Source organism: Gadus chalcogrammus, chromosome 12 (assembly GCF_026213295.1).
Source record: "Gadus chalcogrammus isolate NIFS_2021 chromosome 12, NIFS_Gcha_1.0, whole genome shotgun sequence".
Taxonomy (NCBI): domain Eukaryota; kingdom Metazoa; phylum Chordata; class Actinopteri; order Gadiformes; family Gadidae; genus Gadus; species Gadus chalcogrammus.
This window is the reverse complement of record NC_079423.1, coordinates 6,915,141-6,933,269: the sequence shown is the minus strand read 5'-3', so window position 1 is coordinate 6,933,269 and position 18,129 is coordinate 6,915,141. Positions and strand designations below refer to the sequence as shown.

At 44.6% G+C, this 18,129-nt stretch overlaps 28 non-coding genes across 28 annotated transcripts; all 28 read right to left on the bottom strand.

Moving 5' to 3' along the window:
* Positions 1-99: 99 nt before the first annotated feature.
* Positions 100-218, bottom strand: LOC130396398 (5S ribosomal RNA). Its single transcript, XR_008899041.1, has one exon. It is a non-coding gene; the product is annotated as a 5S ribosomal RNA (ribosomal RNA).
* A 529-nt stretch (positions 219-747) lies between these two features.
* Positions 748-866, bottom strand: LOC130396397 (5S ribosomal RNA). Its single transcript, XR_008899040.1, has one exon. It is a non-coding gene; the product is annotated as a 5S ribosomal RNA (ribosomal RNA).
* Positions 867-1,395: 529 nt separating this feature from the next.
* Positions 1,396-1,514, bottom strand: LOC130396394 (5S ribosomal RNA). The gene has a single exon (XR_008899038.1). It is a non-coding gene; the product is annotated as a 5S ribosomal RNA (ribosomal RNA).
* Positions 1,515-2,043: 529 nt separating this feature from the next.
* LOC130396393 (5S ribosomal RNA) lies at positions 2,044-2,162 on the bottom strand. Its single transcript, XR_008899037.1, has one exon. It is a non-coding gene; the product is annotated as a 5S ribosomal RNA (ribosomal RNA).
* A 529-nt stretch (positions 2,163-2,691) lies between these two features.
* On the bottom strand, positions 2,692-2,810 carry LOC130396392 (5S ribosomal RNA). Its single transcript, XR_008899036.1, has one exon. It is a non-coding gene; the product is annotated as a 5S ribosomal RNA (ribosomal RNA).
* A 529-nt stretch (positions 2,811-3,339) lies between these two features.
* On the bottom strand, positions 3,340-3,458 carry LOC130396391 (5S ribosomal RNA). Its single transcript, XR_008899035.1, has one exon. It is a non-coding gene; the product is annotated as a 5S ribosomal RNA (ribosomal RNA).
* Positions 3,459-3,987: 529 nt separating this feature from the next.
* Positions 3,988-4,106, bottom strand: LOC130396390 (5S ribosomal RNA). The gene has a single exon (XR_008899034.1). It is a non-coding gene; the product is annotated as a 5S ribosomal RNA (ribosomal RNA).
* Positions 4,107-4,635: 529 nt separating this feature from the next.
* Positions 4,636-4,754, bottom strand: LOC130396379 (5S ribosomal RNA). Its single transcript, XR_008899024.1, has one exon. It is a non-coding gene; the product is annotated as a 5S ribosomal RNA (ribosomal RNA).
* A 529-nt stretch (positions 4,755-5,283) lies between these two features.
* Positions 5,284-5,402, bottom strand: LOC130396367 (5S ribosomal RNA). The gene has a single exon (XR_008899013.1). It is a non-coding gene; the product is annotated as a 5S ribosomal RNA (ribosomal RNA).
* Positions 5,403-5,930: 528 nt separating this feature from the next.
* LOC130396366 (5S ribosomal RNA) lies at positions 5,931-6,049 on the bottom strand. The gene has a single exon (XR_008899012.1). It is a non-coding gene; the product is annotated as a 5S ribosomal RNA (ribosomal RNA).
* Positions 6,050-6,578: 529 nt separating this feature from the next.
* Positions 6,579-6,697, bottom strand: LOC130396365 (5S ribosomal RNA). Its single transcript, XR_008899011.1, has one exon. It is a non-coding gene; the product is annotated as a 5S ribosomal RNA (ribosomal RNA).
* Positions 6,698-7,226: 529 nt separating this feature from the next.
* LOC130396364 (5S ribosomal RNA) lies at positions 7,227-7,345 on the bottom strand. The gene has a single exon (XR_008899010.1). It is a non-coding gene; the product is annotated as a 5S ribosomal RNA (ribosomal RNA).
* Positions 7,346-7,873: 528 nt separating this feature from the next.
* LOC130396361 (5S ribosomal RNA) lies at positions 7,874-7,992 on the bottom strand. Its single transcript, XR_008899008.1, has one exon. It is a non-coding gene; the product is annotated as a 5S ribosomal RNA (ribosomal RNA).
* Positions 7,993-8,520: 528 nt separating this feature from the next.
* On the bottom strand, positions 8,521-8,639 carry LOC130396360 (5S ribosomal RNA). Its single transcript, XR_008899007.1, has one exon. It is a non-coding gene; the product is annotated as a 5S ribosomal RNA (ribosomal RNA).
* Positions 8,640-9,168: 529 nt separating this feature from the next.
* On the bottom strand, positions 9,169-9,287 carry LOC130396359 (5S ribosomal RNA). The gene has a single exon (XR_008899006.1). It is a non-coding gene; the product is annotated as a 5S ribosomal RNA (ribosomal RNA).
* Positions 9,288-9,816: 529 nt separating this feature from the next.
* Positions 9,817-9,935, bottom strand: LOC130396358 (5S ribosomal RNA). Its single transcript, XR_008899005.1, has one exon. It is a non-coding gene; the product is annotated as a 5S ribosomal RNA (ribosomal RNA).
* Positions 9,936-10,464: 529 nt separating this feature from the next.
* On the bottom strand, positions 10,465-10,583 carry LOC130396357 (5S ribosomal RNA). Its single transcript, XR_008899004.1, has one exon. It is a non-coding gene; the product is annotated as a 5S ribosomal RNA (ribosomal RNA).
* Positions 10,584-11,112: 529 nt separating this feature from the next.
* LOC130396356 (5S ribosomal RNA) lies at positions 11,113-11,231 on the bottom strand. Its single transcript, XR_008899003.1, has one exon. It is a non-coding gene; the product is annotated as a 5S ribosomal RNA (ribosomal RNA).
* Positions 11,232-11,760: 529 nt separating this feature from the next.
* LOC130396355 (5S ribosomal RNA) lies at positions 11,761-11,879 on the bottom strand. The gene has a single exon (XR_008899002.1). It is a non-coding gene; the product is annotated as a 5S ribosomal RNA (ribosomal RNA).
* A 527-nt stretch (positions 11,880-12,406) lies between these two features.
* LOC130396354 (5S ribosomal RNA) lies at positions 12,407-12,525 on the bottom strand. The gene has a single exon (XR_008899001.1). It is a non-coding gene; the product is annotated as a 5S ribosomal RNA (ribosomal RNA).
* Positions 12,526-13,054: 529 nt separating this feature from the next.
* On the bottom strand, positions 13,055-13,173 carry LOC130396353 (5S ribosomal RNA). Its single transcript, XR_008899000.1, has one exon. It is a non-coding gene; the product is annotated as a 5S ribosomal RNA (ribosomal RNA).
* A 529-nt stretch (positions 13,174-13,702) lies between these two features.
* On the bottom strand, positions 13,703-13,821 carry LOC130396352 (5S ribosomal RNA). Its single transcript, XR_008898999.1, has one exon. It is a non-coding gene; the product is annotated as a 5S ribosomal RNA (ribosomal RNA).
* Positions 13,822-14,351: 530 nt separating this feature from the next.
* Positions 14,352-14,470, bottom strand: LOC130396349 (5S ribosomal RNA). Its single transcript, XR_008898997.1, has one exon. It is a non-coding gene; the product is annotated as a 5S ribosomal RNA (ribosomal RNA).
* Positions 14,471-14,999: 529 nt separating this feature from the next.
* LOC130396348 (5S ribosomal RNA) lies at positions 15,000-15,118 on the bottom strand. The gene has a single exon (XR_008898996.1). It is a non-coding gene; the product is annotated as a 5S ribosomal RNA (ribosomal RNA).
* Positions 15,119-15,647: 529 nt separating this feature from the next.
* On the bottom strand, positions 15,648-15,766 carry LOC130396347 (5S ribosomal RNA). Its single transcript, XR_008898995.1, has one exon. It is a non-coding gene; the product is annotated as a 5S ribosomal RNA (ribosomal RNA).
* A 519-nt stretch (positions 15,767-16,285) lies between these two features.
* On the bottom strand, positions 16,286-16,404 carry LOC130396346 (5S ribosomal RNA). The gene has a single exon (XR_008898994.1). It is a non-coding gene; the product is annotated as a 5S ribosomal RNA (ribosomal RNA).
* Positions 16,405-16,923: 519 nt separating this feature from the next.
* On the bottom strand, positions 16,924-17,042 carry LOC130396345 (5S ribosomal RNA). Its single transcript, XR_008898993.1, has one exon. It is a non-coding gene; the product is annotated as a 5S ribosomal RNA (ribosomal RNA).
* Positions 17,043-17,569: 527 nt separating this feature from the next.
* Positions 17,570-17,688, bottom strand: LOC130396344 (5S ribosomal RNA). Its single transcript, XR_008898992.1, has one exon. It is a non-coding gene; the product is annotated as a 5S ribosomal RNA (ribosomal RNA).
* Between the last annotated feature and the right edge of the window lie 441 nt (positions 17,689-18,129).

Genomic DNA, 18,129 nt, shown 5'->3' with positions numbered 1-18,129 from the left:
TATGTTGCTTAAATCCTCCAAAGCGGTTGGCAGTAAACATCAGGTCACGGTACGCCACGGTAGGCCACGGAGTCAATGAGCTCGAGTTGAAAAAGAAAAAGCTTACAGCACCTGGTATTCCCAGGCGGTCTCCCATCCAAGTACTAACCAGGCCCGACCCTGCTTAGCTTCCGAGATCAGACGAGATCGGGCGTGTTCAGGGTGGTATGGCCGTAAGCAATTAGTGCAGGCGCAAAACCAGGTTTTATACAGTAGCACATAAGGAGTGAGAAAGCTGCTGAGGCTCGACGTTACACTTTTACAAAAACAATCATTAGTTAGATATAAACGGCAGTAATTGATTCAGTAGGACTCCTTATCCATGTAAACGATCATTGTGACATCTGAATTCATTAATTATCTGAAATACACTGCGTGTGCGTGTGATGTTAAATGTTTGAACCAAGGTTAACGGTTAAAGTGTCAGAGAATGGGTGGTGATTTTTTGACGTCCTCCCATGATCTGAAGTGAGCGTGCGTGTTTGTGTTGGTGAAAGTTTAAGAAATGTACAACTGTCGGTTCAGCTCTCTGGTGCTCCCTGCTGGCAGTATCACTATACTGTCCTCATGTTTCACAAAAATAGTTTTGAGAGACGTTGTCAGTTTTTGTATGTTGCTTAAATCCTCCAAAGCGGTTGGCAGTAAACATCAGGTCACGGTACGCCACGGTAGGCCACGGAGTCAATGAGCTCGAGTTGAAAAAGAAAAAGCTTACAGCACCTGGTATTCCCAGGCGGTCTCCCATCCAAGTACTAACCAGGCCCGACCCTGCTTAGCTTCCGAGATCAGACGAGATCGGGCGTGTTCAGGGTGGTATGGCCGTAAGCAATTAGTGCAGGCGCAAAACCAGGTTTTATACAGTAGCACATAAGGAGTGAGAAAGCTGCTGAGGCTCGACGTTACACTCTTACAAAAACAATCATTAGTTAGATATAAACGGCAGTAATTGATTCAGTAGGACTCCTTATCCATGTAAACGATCATTGTGACATCTGAATTCATTAATTATCTGAAATACACTGCGTGTGCGTGTGATGTTAAATGTTTGAACCAAGGTTAACGGTTAAAGTGTCAGAGAATGGGTGGTGATTTTTTGACGTCCTCCCATGATCTGAAGTGAGCGTGCGTGTTTGTGTTGGTGAAAGTTTAAGAAATGTACAACTGTCGGTTCAGCTCTCTGGTGCTCCCTGCTGGCAGTATCACTATACTGTCCTCATGTTTCACAAAAATAGTTTTGAGAGACGTTGTCAGTTTTTGTATGTTGCTTAAATCCTCCAAAGCGGTTGGCAGTAAACATCAGGTCACGGTACGCCACGGTAGGCCACGGAGTCAATGAGCTCGAGTTGAAAAAGAAAAAGCTTACAGCACCTGGTATTCCCAGGCGGTCTCCCATCCAAGTACTAACCAGGCCCGACCCTGCTTAGCTTCCGAGATCAGACGAGATCGGGCGTGTTCAGGGTGGTATGGCCGTAAGCAATTAGTGCAGGCGCAAAACCAGGTTTTATACAGTAGCACATAAGGAGTGAGAAAGCTGCTGAGGCTCGACGTTACACTCTTACAAAAACAATCATTAGTTAGATATAAACGGCAGTAATTGATTCAGTAGGACTCCTTATCCATGTAAACGATCATTGTGACATCTGAATTCATTAATTATCTGAAATACACTGCGTGTGCGTGTGATGTTAAATGTTTGAACCAAGGTTAACGGTTAAAGTGTCAGAGAATGGGTGGTGATTTTTTGACGTCCTCCCATGATCTGAAGTGAGCGTGCGTGTTTGTGTTGGTGAAAGTTTAAGAAATGTACAACTGTCGGTTCAGCTCTCTGGTGCTCCCTGCTGGCAGTATCACTATACTGTCCTCATGTTTCACAAAAATAGTTTTGAGAGACGTTGTCAGTTTTTGTATGTTGCTTAAATCCTCCAAAGCGGTTGGCAGTAAACATCAGGTCACGGTACGCCACGGTAGGCCACGGAGTCAATGAGCTCGAGTTGAAAAAGAAAAAGCTTACAGCACCTGGTATTCCCAGGCGGTCTCCCATCCAAGTACTAACCAGGCCCGACCCTGCTTAGCTTCCGAGATCAGACGAGATCGGGCGTGTTCAGGGTGGTATGGCCGTAAGCAATTAGTGCAGGCGCAAAACCAGGTTTTATACAGTAGCACATAAGGAGTGAGAAAGCTGCTGAGGCTCGACGTTACACTTTTACAAAAACAATCATTAGTTAGATATAAACGGCAGTAATTGATTCAGTAGGACTCCTTATCCATGTAAACGATCATTGTGACATCTGAATTCATTAATTATCTGAAATACACTGCGTGTGCGTGTGATGTTAAATGTTTGAACCAAGGTTAACGGTTAAAGTGTCAGAGAATGGGTGGTGATTTTTTGACGTCCTCCCATGATCTGAAGTGAGCGTGCGTGTTTGTGTTGGTGAAAGTTTAAGAAATGTACAACTGTCGGTTCAGCTCTCTGGTGCTCCCTGCTGGCAGTATCACTATACTGTCCTCATGTTTCACAAAAATAGTTTTGAGAGACGTTGTCAGTTTTTGTATGTTGCTTAAATCCTCCAAAGCGGTTGGCAGTAAACATCAGGTCACGGTACGCCACGGTAGGCCACGGAGTCAATGAGCTCGAGTTGAAAAAGAAAAAGCTTACAGCACCTGGTATTCCCAGGCGGTCTCCCATCCAAGTACTAACCAGGCCCGACCCTGCTTAGCTTCCGAGATCAGACGAGATCGGGCGTGTTCAGGGTGGTATGGCCGTAAGCAATTAGTGCAGGCGCAAAACCAGGTTTTATACAGTAGCACATAAGGAGTGAGAAAGCTGCTGAGGCTCGACGTTACACTTTTACAAAAACAATCATTAGTTAGATATAAACGGCAGTAATTGATTCAGTAGGACTCCTTATCCATGTAAACGATCATTGTGACATCTGAATTCATTAATTATCTGAAATACACTGCGTGTGCGTGTGATGTTAAATGTTTGAACCAAGGTTAACGGTTAAAGTGTCAGAGAATGGGTGGTGATTTTTTGACGTCCTCCCATGATCTGAAGTGAGCGTGCGTGTTTGTGTTGGTGAAAGTTTAAGAAATGTACAACTGTCGGTTCAGCTCTCTGGTGCTCCCTGCTGGCAGTATCACTATACTGTCCTCATGTTTCACAAAAATAGTTTTGAGAGACGTTGTCAGTTTTTGTATGTTGCTTAAATCCTCCAAAGCGGTTGGCAGTAAACATCAGGTCACGGTACGCCACGGTAGGCCACGGAGTCAATGAGCTCGAGTTGAAAAAGAAAAAGCTTACAGCACCTGGTATTCCCAGGCGGTCTCCCATCCAAGTACTAACCAGGCCCGACCCTGCTTAGCTTCCGAGATCAGACGAGATCGGGCGTGTTCAGGGTGGTATGGCCGTAAGCAATTAGTGCAGGCGCAAAACCAGGTTTTATACAGTAGCACATAAGGAGTGAGAAAGCTGCTGAGGCTCGACGTTACACTTTTACAAAAACAATCATTAGTTAGATATAAACGGCAGTAATTGATTCAGTAGGACTCCTTATCCATGTAAACGATCATTGTGACATCTGAATTCATTAATTATCTGAAATACACTGCGTGTGCGTGTGATGTTAAATGTTTGAACCAAGGTTAACGGTTAAAGTGTCAGAGAATGGGTGGTGATTTTTTGACGTCCTCCCATGATCTGAAGTGAGCGTGCGTGTTTGTGTTGGTGAAAGTTTAAGAAATGTACAACTGTCGGTTCAGCTCTCTGGTGCTCCCTGCTGGCAGTATCACTATACTGTCCTCATGTTTCACAAAAATAGTTTTGAGAGACGTTGTCAGTTTTTGTATGTTGCTTAAATCCTCCAAAGCGGTTGGCAGTAAACATCAGGTCACGGTACGCCACGGTAGGCCACGGAGTCAATGAGCTCGAGTTGAAAAAGAAAAAGCTTACAGCACCTGGTATTCCCAGGCGGTCTCCCATCCAAGTACTAACCAGGCCCGACCCTGCTTAGCTTCCGAGATCAGACGAGATCGGGCGTGTTCAGGGTGGTATGGCCGTAAGCAATTAGTGCAGGCGCAAAACCAGGTTTTATACAGTAGCACATAAGGAGTGAGAAAGCTGCTGAGGCTCGACGTTACACTTTTACAAAAACAATCATTAGTTAGATATAAACGGCAGTAATTGATTCAGTAGGACTCCTTATCCATGTAAACGATCATTGTGACATCTGAATTCATTAATTATCTGAAATACACTGCGTGTGCGTGTGATGTTAAATGTTTGAACCAAGGTTAACGGTTAAAGTGTCAGAGAATGGGTGGTGATTTTTTGACGTCCTCCCATGATCTGAAGTGAGCGTGCGTGTTTGTGTTGGTGAAAGTTTAAGAAATGTACAACTGTCGGTTCAGCTCTCTGGTGCTCCCTGCTGGCAGTATCACTATACTGTCCTCATGTTTCACAAAAATAGTTTTGAGAGACGTTGTCAGTTTTTGTATGTTGCTTAAATCCTCCAAAGCGGTTGGCAGTAAACATCAGGTCACGGTACGCCACGGTAGGCCACGGAGGCAATGAGCTCGAGTTGAAAAAGAAAAAGCTTACAGCACCTGGTATTCCCAGGCGGTCTCCCATCCAAGTACTAACCAGGCCCGACCCTGCTTAGCTTCCGAGATCAGACGAGATCGGGCGTGTTCAGGGTGGTATGGCCGTAAGCAATTAGTGCAGGCGCAAAACCAGGTTTTATACAGTAGCACATAAGGAGTGAGAAAGCTGCTGAGGCTCGACGTTACACTCTTACAAAAACAATCATTAGTTAGATATAAACGGCAGTAATTGATTCAGTAGGACTCCTTATCCATGTAAACGATCATTGTGACATCTGAATTCATTAATTATCTGAAATACACTGCGTGTGCGTGTGATGTTAAATGTTTGAACCAAGGTTAACGGTTAAAGTGTCAGAGAATGGGTGGTGATTTTTTGACGTCCTCCCATGATCTGAAGTGAGCGTGCGTGTTTGTGTTGGTGAAAGTTTAAGAAATGTACAACTGTCGGTTCAGCTCTCTGGTGCTCCCTGCTGGCAGTATCACTATACTGTCCTCATGTTTCACAAAAATAGTTTTGAGAGACGTTGTCAGTTTTTGTATGTTGCTTAAATCCTCCAAAGCGGTTGGCAGTAAACATCAGGTCACGGTACGCCACGGTAGGCCACGGAGGCAATGAGCTCGAGTTGAAAAAGAAAAAGCTTACAGCACCTGGTATTCCCAGGCGGTCTCCCATCCAAGTACTAACCAGGCCCGACCCTGCTTAGCTTCCGAGATCAGACGAGATCGGGCGTGTTCAGGGTGGTATGGCCGTAAGCAATTAGTGCAGGCGCAAAACCAGGTTTTATACAGTAGCACATAAGGAGTGAGAAAGCTGCTGAGGCTCGACGTTACACTTTTACAAAAACAATCATTAGTTAGATATAAACGGCAGTAATTGATTCAGTAGGACTCCTTATCCATGTAAACGATCATTGTGACATCTGAATTCATTAATTATCTGAAATACACTGCGTGTGCGTGTGATGTTAAATGTTTGAACCAAGGTTAACGGTTAAAGTGTCAGAGAATGGGTGGTGATTTTTTGACGTCCTCCCATGATCTGAAGTGAGCGTGCGTGTTTGTGTTGGTGAAAGTTTAAGAAATGTACAACTGTCGGTTCAGCTCTCTGGTGCTCCCTGCTGGCAGTATCACTATACTGTCCTCATGTTTCACAAAAATAGTTTTGAGAGACGTTGTCAGTTTTTGTATGTTGCTTAAATCCTCCAAAGCGGTTGGCAGTAAACATCAGGTCACGGTACGCCACGGTAGGCCACGGAGTCAATGAGCTCGAGTTGAAAAAGAAAAGCTTACAGCACCTGGTATTCCCAGGCGGTCTCCCATCCAAGTACTAACCAGGCCCGACCCTGCTTAGCTTCCGAGATCAGACGAGATCGGGCGTGTTCAGGGTGGTATGGCCGTAAGCAATTAGTGCAGGCGCAAAACCAGGTTTTATACAGTAGCACATAAGGAGTGAGAAAGCTGCTGAGGCTCGACGTTACACTTTTACAAAAACAATCATTAGTTAGATATAAACGGCAGTAATTGATTCAGTAGGACTCCTTATCCATGTAAACGATCATTGTGACATCTGAATTCATTAATTATCTGAAATACACTGCGTGTGCGTGTGATGTTAAATGTTTGAACCAAGGTTAACGGTTAAAGTGTCAGAGAATGGGTGGTGATTTTTTGACGTCCTCCCATGATCTGAAGTGAGCGTGCGTGTTTGTGTTGGTGAAAGTTTAAGAAATGTACAACTGTCGGTTCAGCTCTCTGGTGCTCCCTGCTGGCAGTATCACTATACTGTCCTCATGTTTCACAAAAATAGTTTTGAGAGACGTTGTCAGTTTTTGTATGTTGCTTAAATCCTCCAAAGCGGTTGGCAGTAAACATCAGGTCACGGTACGCCACGGTAGGCCACGGAGGCAATGAGCTCGAGTTGAAAAAGAAAAAGCTTACAGCACCTGGTATTCCCAGGCGGTCTCCCATCCAAGTACTAACCAGGCCCGACCCTGCTTAGCTTCCGAGATCAGACGAGATCGGGCGTGTTCAGGGTGGTATGGCCGTAAGCAATTAGTGCAGGCGCAAAACCAGGTTTTATACAGTAGCACATAAGGAGTGAGAAAGCTGCTGAGGCTCGACGTTACACTCTTACAAAAACAATCATTAGTTAGATATAAACGGCAGTAATTGATTCAGTAGGACTCCTTATCCATGTAAACGATCATTGTGACATCTGAATTCATTAATTATCTGAAATACACTGCGTGTGCGTGTGATGTTAAATGTTTGAACCAAGGTTAACGGTTAAAGTGTCAGAGAATGGGTGGTGATTTTTTGACGTCCTCCCATGATCTGAAGTGAGCGTGCGTGTTTGTGTTGGTGAAAGTTTAAGAAATGTACAACTGTCGGTTCAGCTCTCTGGTGCTCCCTGCTGGCAGTATCACTATACTGTCCTCATGTTTCACAAAAATAGTTTTGAGAGACGTTGTCAGTTTTTGTATGTTGCTTAAATCCTCCAAAGCGGTTGGCAGTAAACATCAGGTCACGGTACGCCACGGTAGGCCACGGAGTCAATGAGCTCGAGTTGAAAAAGAAAAAGCTTACAGCACCTGGTATTCCCAGGCGGTCTCCCATCCAAGTACTAACCAGGCCCGACCCTGCTTAGCTTCCGAGATCAGACGAGATCGGGCGTGTTCAGGGTGGTATGGCCGTAAGCAATTAGTGCAGGCGCAAAACCAGGTTTTATACAGTAGCACATAAGGAGTGAGAAAGCTGCTGAGGCTCGACGTTACACTCTTACAAAAACAATCATTAGTTAGATATAAACGGCAGTAATTGATTCAGTAGGACTCCTTATCCATGTAAACGATCATTGTGACATCTGAATTCATTAATTATCTGAAATACACTGCGTGTGCGTGTGATGTTAAATGTTTGAACCAAGGTTAACGGTTAAAGTGTCAGAGAATGGGTGGTGATTTTTTGACGTCCTCCCATGATCTGAAGTGAGCGTGCGTGTTTGTGTTGGTGAAAGTTTAAGAAATGTACAACTGTCGGTTCAGCTCTCTGGTGCTCCCTGCTGGCAGTATCACTATACTGTCCTCATGTTTCACAAAAATAGTTTTGAGAGACGTTGTCAGTTTTTGTATGTTGCTTAAATCCTCCAAAGCGGTTGGCAGTAAACATCAGGTCACGGTACGCCACGGTAGGCACGGAGTCAATGAGCTCGAGTTGAAAAAGAAAAAGCTTACAGCACCTGGTATTCCCAGGCGGTCTCCCATCCAAGTACTAACCAGGCCCGACCCTGCTTAGCTTCCGAGATCAGACGAGATCGGGCGTGTTCAGGGTGGTATGGCCGTAAGCAATTAGTGCAGGCGCAAAACCAGGTTTTATACAGTAGCACATAAGGAGTGAGAAAGCTGCTGAGGCTCGACGTTACACTTTACAAAAACAATCATTAGTTAGATATAAACGGCAGTAATTGATTCAGTAGGACTCCTTATCCATGTAAACGATCATTGTGACATCTGAATTCATTAATTATCTGAAATACACTGCGTGTGCGTGTGATGTTAAATGTTTGAACCAAGGTTAACGGTTAAAGTGTCAGAGAATGGGTGGTGATTTTTTGACGTCCTCCCATGATCTGAAGTGAGCGTGCGTGTTTGTGTTGGTGAAAGTTTAAGAAATGTACAACTGTCGGTTCAGCTCTCTGGTGCTCCCTGCTGGCAGTATCACTATACTGTCCTCATGTTTCACAAAAATAGTTTTGAGAGACGTTGTCAGTTTTTGTATGTTGCTTAAATCCTCCAAAGCGGTTGGCAGTAAACATCAGGTCACGGTACGCCACGGTAGGCCACGGAGTCAATGAGCTCGAGTTGAAAAAGAAAAAGCTTACAGCACCTGGTATTCCCAGGCGGTCTCCCATCCAAGTACTAACCAGGCCCGACCCTGCTTAGCTTCCGAGATCAGACGAGATCGGGCGTGTTCAGGGTGGTATGGCCGTAAGCAATTAGTGCAGGCGCAAAACCAGGTTTTATACAGTAGCACATAAGGAGTGAGAAAGCTGCTGAGGCTCGACGTTACACTTTTACAAAAACAATCATTAGTTAGATATAAACGGCAGTAATTGATTCAGTAGGACTCCTTATCCATGTAAACGATCATTGTGACATCTGAATTCATTAATTATCTGAAATACACTGCGTGTGCGTGTGATGTTAAATGTTTGAACCAAGGTTAACGGTTAAAGTGTCAGAGAATGGGTGGTGATTTTTTGACGTCCTCCCATGATCTGAAGTGAGCGTGCGTGTTTGTGTTGGTGAAAGTTTAAGAAATGTACAACTGTCGGTTCAGCTCTCTGGTGCTCCCTGCTGGCAGTATCACTATACTGTCCTCATGTTTCACAAAAATAGTTTTGAGAGACGTTGTCAGTTTTTGTATGTTGCTTAAATCCTCCAAAGCGGTTGGCAGTAAACATCAGGTCACGGTACGCCACGGTAGGCCACGGAGTCAATGAGCTCGAGTTGAAAAAGAAAAAGCTTACAGCACCTGGTATTCCCAGGCGGTCTCCCATCCAAGTACTAACCAGGCCCGACCCTGCTTAGCTTCCGAGATCAGACGAGATCGGGCGTGTTCAGGGTGGTATGGCCGTAAGCAATTAGTGCAGGCGCAAAACCAGGTTTTATACAGTAGCACATAAGGAGTGAGAAAGCTGCTGAGGCTCGACGTTACACTTTTACAAAAACAATCATTAGTTAGATATAAACGGCAGTAATTGATTCAGTAGGACTCCTTATCCATGTAAACGATCATTGTGACATCTGAATTCATTAATTATCTGAAATACACTGCGTGTGCGTGTGATGTTAAATGTTTGAACCAAGGTTAACGGTTAAAGTGTCAGAGAATGGGTGGTGATTTTTTGACGTCCTCCCATGATCTGAAGTGAGCGTGCGTGTTTGTGTTGGTGAAAGTTTAAGAAATGTACAACTGTCGGTTCAGCTCTCTGGTGCTCCCTGCTGGCAGTATCACTATACTGTCCTCATGTTTCACAAAAATAGTTTTGAGAGACGTTGTCAGTTTTTGTATGTTGCTTAAATCCTCCAAAGCGGTTGGCAGTAAACATCAGGTCACGGTACGCCACGGTAGGCCACGGAGGCAATGAGCTCGAGTTGAAAAAGAAAAAGCTTACAGCACCTGGTATTCCCAGGCGGTCTCCCATCCAAGTACTAACCAGGCCCGACCCTGCTTAGCTTCCGAGATCAGACGAGATCGGGCGTGTTCAGGGTGGTATGGCCGTAAGCAATTAGTGCAGGCGCAAAACCAGGTTTTATACAGTAGCACATAAGGAGTGAGAAAGCTGCTGAGGCTCGACGTTACACTCTTACAAAAACAATCATTAGTTAGATATAAACGGCAGTAATTGATTCAGTAGGACTCCTTATCCATGTAAACGATCATTGTGACATCTGAATTCATTAATTATCTGAAATACACTGCGTGTGCGTGTGATGTTAAATGTTTGAACCAAGGTTAACGGTTAAAGTGTCAGAGAATGGGTGGTGATTTTTTGACGTCCTCCCATGATCTGAAGTGAGCGTGCGTGTTTGTGTTGGTGAAAGTTTAAGAAATGTACAACTGTCGGTTCAGCTCTCTGGTGCTCCCTGCTGGCAGTATCACTATACTGTCCTCATGTTTCACAAAAATAGTTTTGAGAGACGTTGTCAGTTTTTGTATGTTGCTTAAATCCTCCAAAGCGGTTGGCAGTAAACATCAGGTCACGGTACGCCACGGTAGGCCACGGAGTCAATGAGCTCGAGTTGAAAAAGAAAAAGCTTACAGCACCTGGTATTCCCAGGCGGTCTCCCATCCAAGTACTAACCAGGCCCGACCCTGCTTAGCTTCCGAGATCAGACGAGATCGGGCGTGTTCAGGGTGGTATGGCCGTAAGCAATTAGTGCAGGCGCAAAACCAGGTTTTATACAGTAGCACATAAGGAGTGAGAAAGCTGCTGAGGCTCGACGTTACACTTTTACAAAAACAATCATTAGTTAGATATAAACGGCAGTAATTGATTCAGTAGGACTCCTTATCCATGTAAACGATCATTGTGACATCTGAATTCATTAATTATCTGAAATACACTGCGTGTGCGTGTGATGTTAAATGTTTGAACCAAGGTTAACGGTTAAAGTGTCAGAGAATGGGTGGTGATTTTTTGACGTCCTCCCATGATCTGAAGTGAGCGTGCGTGTTTGTGTTGGTGAAAGTTTAAGAAATGTACAACTGTCGGTTCAGCTCTCTGGTGCTCCCTGCTGGCAGTATCACTATACTGTCCTCATGTTTCACAAAAATAGTTTTGAGAGACGTTGTCAGTTTTTGTATGTTGCTTAAATCCTCCAAAGCGGTTGGCAGTAAACATCAGGTCACGGTACGCCACGGTAGGCCACGGAGTCAATGAGCTCGAGTTGAAAAAGAAAAAGCTTACAGCACCTGGTATTCCCAGGCGGTCTCCCATCCAAGTACTAACCAGGCCCGACCCTGCTTAGCTTCCGAGATCAGACGAGATCGGGCGTGTTCAGGGTGGTATGGCCGTAAGCAATTAGTGCAGGCGCAAAACCAGGTTTTATACAGTAGCACATAAGGAGTGAGAAAGCTGCTGAGGCTCGACGTTACACTTTTACAAAAACAATCATTAGTTAGATATAAACGGCAGTAATTGATTCAGTAGGACTCCTTATCCATGTAAACGATCATTGTGACATCTGAATTCATTAATTATCTGAAATACACTGCGTGTGCGTGTGATGTTAAATGTTTGAACCAAGGTTAACGGTTAAAGTGTCAGAGAATGGGTGGTGATTTTTTGACGTCCTCCCATGATCTGAAGTGAGCGTGCGTGTTTGTGTTGGTGAAAGTTTAAGAAATGTACAACTGTCGGTTCAGCTCTCTGGTGCTCCCTGCTGGCAGTATCACTATACTGTCCTCATGTTTCACAAAAATAGTTTTGAGAGACGTTGTCAGTTTTTGTATGTTGCTTAAATCCTCCAAAGCGGTTGGCAGTAAACATCAGGTCACGGTACGCCACGGTAGGCCACGGAGTCAATGAGCTCGAGTTGAAAAAGAAAAAGCTTACAGCACCTGGTATTCCCAGGCGGTCTCCCATCCAAGTACTAACCAGGCCCGACCCTGCTTAGCTTCCGAGATCAGACGAGATCGGGCGTGTTCAGGGTGGTATGGCCGTAAGCAATTAGTGCAGGCGCAAAACCAGGTTTTATACAGTAGCACATAAGGAGTGAGAAAGCTGCTGAGGCTCGACGTTACACTCTTACAAAAACAATCATTAGTTAGATATAAACGGCAGTAATTGATTCAGTAGGACTCCTTATCCATGTAAACGATCATTGTGACATCTGAATTCATTAATTATCTGAAATACACTGCGTGTGCGTGTGATGTTAAATGTTTGAACCAAGGTTAACGGTTAAAGTGTCAGAGAATGGGTGGTGATTTTTTGACGTCCTCCCATGATCTGAAGTGAGCGTGCGTGTTTGTGTTGGTGAAAGTTTAAGAAATGTACAACTGTCGGTTCAGCTCTCTGGTGCTCCCTGCTGGCAGTATCACTATACTGTCCTCATGTTTCACAAAAATAGTTTTGAGAGACGTTGTCAGTTTTTGTATGTTGCTTAAATCCTCCAAAGCGGTTGGCAGTAAACATCAGGTCACGGTACGCACGGTAGGCCACGGAGTCAATGAGCTCGAGTTGAAAAAGAAAAGCTTACAGCACCTGGTATTCCCAGGCGGTCTCCCATCCAAGTACTAACCAGGCCCGACCCTGCTTAGCTTCCGAGATCAGACGAGATCGGGCGTGTTCAGGGTGGTATGGCCGTAAGCAATTAGTGCAGGCGCAAAACCAGGTTTTATACAGTAGCACATAAGGAGTGAGAAAGCTGCTGAGGCTCGACGTTACACTCTTACAAAAACAATCATTAGTTAGATATAAACGGCAGTAATTGATTCAGTAGGACTCCTTATCCATGTAAACGATCATTGTGACATCTGAATTCATTAATTATCTGAAATACACTGCGTGTGCGTGTGATGTTAAATGTTTGAACCAAGGTTAACGGTTAAAGTGTCAGAGAATGGGTGGTGATTTTTTGACGTCCTCCCATGATCTGAAGTGAGCGTGCGTGTTTGTGTTGGTGAAAGTTTAAGAAATGTACAACTGTCGGTTCAGCTCTCTGGTGCTCCCTGCTGGCAGTATCACTATACTGTCCTCATGTTTCACAAAAATAGTTTTGAGAGACGTTGTCAGTTTTTGTATGTTGCTTAAATCCTCCAAAGCGGTTGGCAGTAAACATCAGGTCACGGTACGCCACGGTAGGCCCCGGAGTCAATGAGCTCGAGTTGAAAAAGAAAAAGCTTACAGCACCTGGTATTCCCAGGCGGTCTCCCATCCAAGTACTAACCAGGCCCGACCCTGCTTAGCTTCCGAGATCAGACGAGATCGGGCGTGTTCAGGGTGGTATGGCCGTAAGCAATTAGTGCAGGCGCAAAACCAGGTTTTATACAGTAGCACATAAGGAGTGAGAAAGCTGCTGAGGCTCGACGTTACACTCTTACAAAAACAATCATTAGTTAGATATAAACGGCAGTAATTGATTCAGTAGGACTCCTTATCCATGTAAACGATCATTGTGACATCTGAATTCATTAATTATCTGAAATACACTGCGTGTGCGTGTGATGTTAAATGTTTGAACCAAGGTTAACGGTTAAAGTGTCAGAGAATGGGTGGTGATTTTTTGACGTCCTCCCATGATCTGAAGTGAGCGTGCGTGTTTGTGTTGGTGAAAGTTTAAGAAATGTACAACTGTCGGTTCAGCTCTCTGGTGCTCCCTGCTGGCAGTATCACTATACTGTCCTCATGTTTCACAAAAATAGTTTTGAGAGACGTTGTCAGTTTTTGTATGTTGCTTAAATCCTCCAAAGCGGTTGGCAGTAAACATCAGGTCACGGTACGCCACGGTAGGCCACGGAGTCAATGAGCTCGAGTTGAAAAAGAAAAAGCTTACAGCACCTGGTATTCCCAGGCGGTCTCCCATCCAAGTACTAACCAGGCCCGACCCTGCTTAGCTTCCGAGATCAGACGAGATCGGGCGTGTTCAGGGTGGTATGGCCGTAAGCAATTAGTGCAGGCGCAAAACCAGGTTTTATACAGTAGCACATAAGGAGTGAGAAAGCTGCTGAGGCTCGACGTTACACTCTTACAAAAACAATCATTAGTTAGATATAAACGGCAGTAATTGATTCAGTAGGACTCCTTATCCATGTAAACGATCATTGTGACATCTGAATTCATTAATTATCTGAAATACACTGCGTGTGCGTGTGATGTTAAATGTTTGAACCAAGGTTAACGGTTAAAGTGTCAGAGAATGGGTGGTGATTTTTTGACGTCCTCCCATGATCTGAAGTGAGCGTGCGTGTTTGTGTTGGTGAAAGTTTAAGAAATGTACAACTGTCGGTTCAGCTCTCTGGTGCTCCCTGCTGGCAGTATCACTATACTGTCCTCATGTTTCACAAAAAATAGTTTTGAGAGACGTTGTCAGTTTTTGTATGTTGCTTAAATCCTCCAAAGCGGTTGGCAGTAAACATCAGGTCACGGTACGCCACGGTAGGCCACGGGGTCAATGAGCTCGAGTTGAAAAAGAAAAAGCTTACAGCACCTGGTATTCCCAGGCGGTCTCCCATCCAAGTACTAACCAGGCCCGACCCTGCTTAGCTTCCGAGATCAGACGAGATCGGGCGTGTTCAGGGTGGTATGGCCGTAAGCAATTAGTGCAGGCGCAAAACCAGGTTTTATACAGTAGCACATAAGGAGTGAGAAAGCTGCTGAGGCTCGACGTTACACTCTTACAAAAACAATCATTAGTTAGATATAAACGGCAGTAATTGATTCAGTAGGACTCCTTATCCATGTAAACGATCATTGTGACATCTGAATTCATTAATTATCTGAAATACACTGCGTGTGCGTGTGATGTTAAATGTTTGAACCAAGGTTAACGGTTAAAGTGTCAGAGAATGGGTGGTGATTTTTTGACGTCCTCCCATGATCTGAAGTGAGCGTGCGTGTTTGTGTTGGTGAAAGTTTAAGAAATGTACAACTGTCGGTTCAGCTCTCTGGTGCTCCCTGCTGGCAGTATCACTATACTGTCCTCATGTTTCACAAAAATAGTTTTGAGAGACGTTGTCAGTTTTTGTATGTTGCTTAAATCCTCCAAAGCGGTTGGCAGTAAACATCAGGTCACGGTACGCCACGGTAGGCCACGGAGGCAATGAGCTCGAGTTGAAAAAGAAAAAGCTTACAGCACCTGGTATTCCCAGGCGGTCTCCCATCCAAGTACTAACCAGGCCCGACCCTGCTTAGCTTCCGAGATCAGACGAGATCGGGCGTGTTCAGGGTGGTATGGCCGTAAGCAATTAGTGCAGGCGCAAAACCAGGTTTTATACAGTAGCACATAAGGAGTGAGAAAGCTGCTGAGGCTCGACGTTACACTTTTACAAAAACAATCATTAGTTAGATATAAACGGCAGTAATTGATTCAGTAGGACTCCTTATCCATGTAAACGATCATTGTGACATCTGAATTCATTAATTATCTGAAATACACTGCGTGTGCGTGTGATGTTAAATGTTTGAACCAAGGTTAACGGTTAAAGTGTCAGAGAATGGGTGGTGCATTTTTGACGTCCTCCCATGATCTGAAGTGAGCGTGCGTGTTTGTGTTGGTGAAAGTTTAAGAAATGTACAACTGTCGGTTCAGCTCTCTGGTGCTCCCTGCTGGCAGTATCACTATACTGTCCTCATGTTTCACAAAAATAGTTTTGAGAGACGTTGTCAGTTTTTGTATGTTGCTTAAATCCTCCAAAGCGGTTGGCAGTAAACATCAGGTCACGGTACGCCACGGTAGGCCACGGAGTCAATGAGCTCGAGTTGAAAAAGAAATAGCTTACAGCACCTGGTATTCCCAGGCGGTCTCCCATCCAAGTACTAACCAGGCCCGACCCTGCTTAGCTTCCGAGATCAGACGAGATCGGGCGTGTTCAGGGTGGTATGGCCGTAAGCAATTAGTGCAGGCGCAAAACCAGGTTTTATACAGTAGCACATAAGGAGTGAGAAAGCTGCTGAGGCTCGACGTTACACTTTTACAAAAACAATCATTAGTTAGATATAAACGGCAGTAATTGATTCAGTAGGACTCCTTATCCATGTAAACGATCATTGTGACATCTGAATTCATTAATTATCTGAAATACACTGCGTGTGCGTGTGATGTTAAATGTTTGAACCAAGGTTAACGGTTAAAGTGTCAGAGAATGGGTGGTGATTTTTTTGACGTCCTCCCATGATCTGAAGTGAGCGTGCGTGTTTGTGTTGGTGAAGTTTAAGGAATGTACAACTGTCGGTTCAGCTCTCTGGTGCTCCCTGCTGGCAGTATCACTATACTGTCCTCATGTTTCACAAAAATAGTTTTGAGAGACGTTGTCAGTTTTTGTATGTTGCTTAAATCCTCCAAAGCGGTTGGCAGTAAACATCAGGTCACGGTACGCCACGGAGTCAATGAGCTCGAGTTGAAAAAGAAAAAGCTTACAGCACCTGGTATTCCCAGGCGGTCTCCCATCCAAGTACTAACCAGGCCCGACCCTGCTTAGCTTCCGAGATCAGACGAGATCGGGCGTGTTCAGGGTGGTATGGCCGTAAGCAATAGTGCAGGCGCAAAACCAGGTTTTATACAGTAGCACATAAGGAGTGAGAAAGCTGCTGAGGCTCGACGTTACACTCTTACAAAAACAATCATTAGTTAGATATAAACGGCAGTAATTGATTCAGTAGGACTCCTTATCCATGTAAACGATCATTGTGACATCTGAATTCATTAATTATCTGAAATACACTGCGTGTGCGTGTGATGTTAAATGTTTGAACCAAGGTTAACGGTTAAAGTGTCAGAGAATGGGTGGTGATTTTTTGACGTCCTCCCATGATCTGAAGTGAGCGTGCGTGTTTGTGTTGGTGAAAGTTTAAGAAATGTACAACTGTCGGTTCAGCTCTCTGGTGCTCCCTGCTGGCAGTATCACTATACTGTCCTCATGTTTCACAAAAATAGTTTTGAGAGACGTTGTCAGTTTTTGTATGTTGCTTAAATCCTCCAAAGCGGTTGGCAGTAAACATCAGGTCACGGTACAGCCACGGAGTCAATGAGCTCGAGTTGAAAAAGAAAAAGCTTACAGCACCTGGTATTCCCAGGCGGTCTCCCATCCAAGTACTAACCAGGCCCGACCCTGCTTAGCTTCCGAGATCAGACGAGATCGGGCGTGTTCAGGGTGGTATGGCCGTAAGCAATTAGTGCAGGCGCAAAACCAGGTTTATACAGTAGCACATAAGGAGTGAGAAAGCTGCTGAGGCTCGACGTTACACTTTACAAAAACAATCATTAGTTAGATATAAACGGCAGTAATTGATTCAGTAGACTCCTTATCCATGTAACGATCATTGTGACATCTGAATTCATTAATTATCTGAAATACACTGCGTGTGCGTGTGAGTTTAAATGTTGGAACCAAGGTTAACGGTTAAAGTGTCAGAGAATGGGTGGTGATTTTTTGACGTCCTCCCATGATCTGAAGTGAGCGTGCGTGTTTGTGTTGGTGAAAGTTTAAGAAATGTACAACTGTCGGTTCAGCTCTCTGGTGCTCCCTGCTGGCAGTATCACTATACTGTCCCCATGTTTCACAAAAACTAGTTTTGAGAGACGTTGTCAGTTTTTGTATGTTGCTTAAATCCTCCAAAGCGGTTGGCAGTAAACATCAGGTCACCGGTACGCCACGGTAGGCCACGGAGGCAATGAGCTCGAGTTGAAAAAGAAATAGCTTACAGCACCTGGTATTCCCAGGCGGTCTCCCATCCAAGTACTAACCAGGCCCGACCCTGCTTAGCTTCCGAGATCAGACGAGATCGGGCGTGTTCAGGGTGGTATGGCCGTAAGCAATTAGTGCAGGCGCAAAACCAGGTTTTATACAGTAGCACATAAGGAGTGAGAAAGCTGCTGAGGCTCGACGTTACACTTTACAAAAACAATCATTAGTTAGATATAAACGGCAGTAATTGATTCAGTAGGACTCCTTATCCATGTAAACGATCATTGTGACATCTGAATTCATTAATTATCTGAAATACACTGCGTGGGCGTGTGATGTTAAATGTTTGAACCAAGGTTAACGGTTTAAAGTGTCAGAGAATGGGTGGTGATTTTTGACGTCCTCCCATGATCTGAAGTGAGCGTGCGTGTTTGTGTTGGTGAAAGTTTAAGAAATGTAACAACTGTCGGTTCAGCTCTCTGGTGCTCCCTGCTGGCAGTATCACTATACTGTCCTCATGTTTCACAAAAACTTAGTTTTGAGAGACGTTGTCAGTTTTTGTATGTTGCT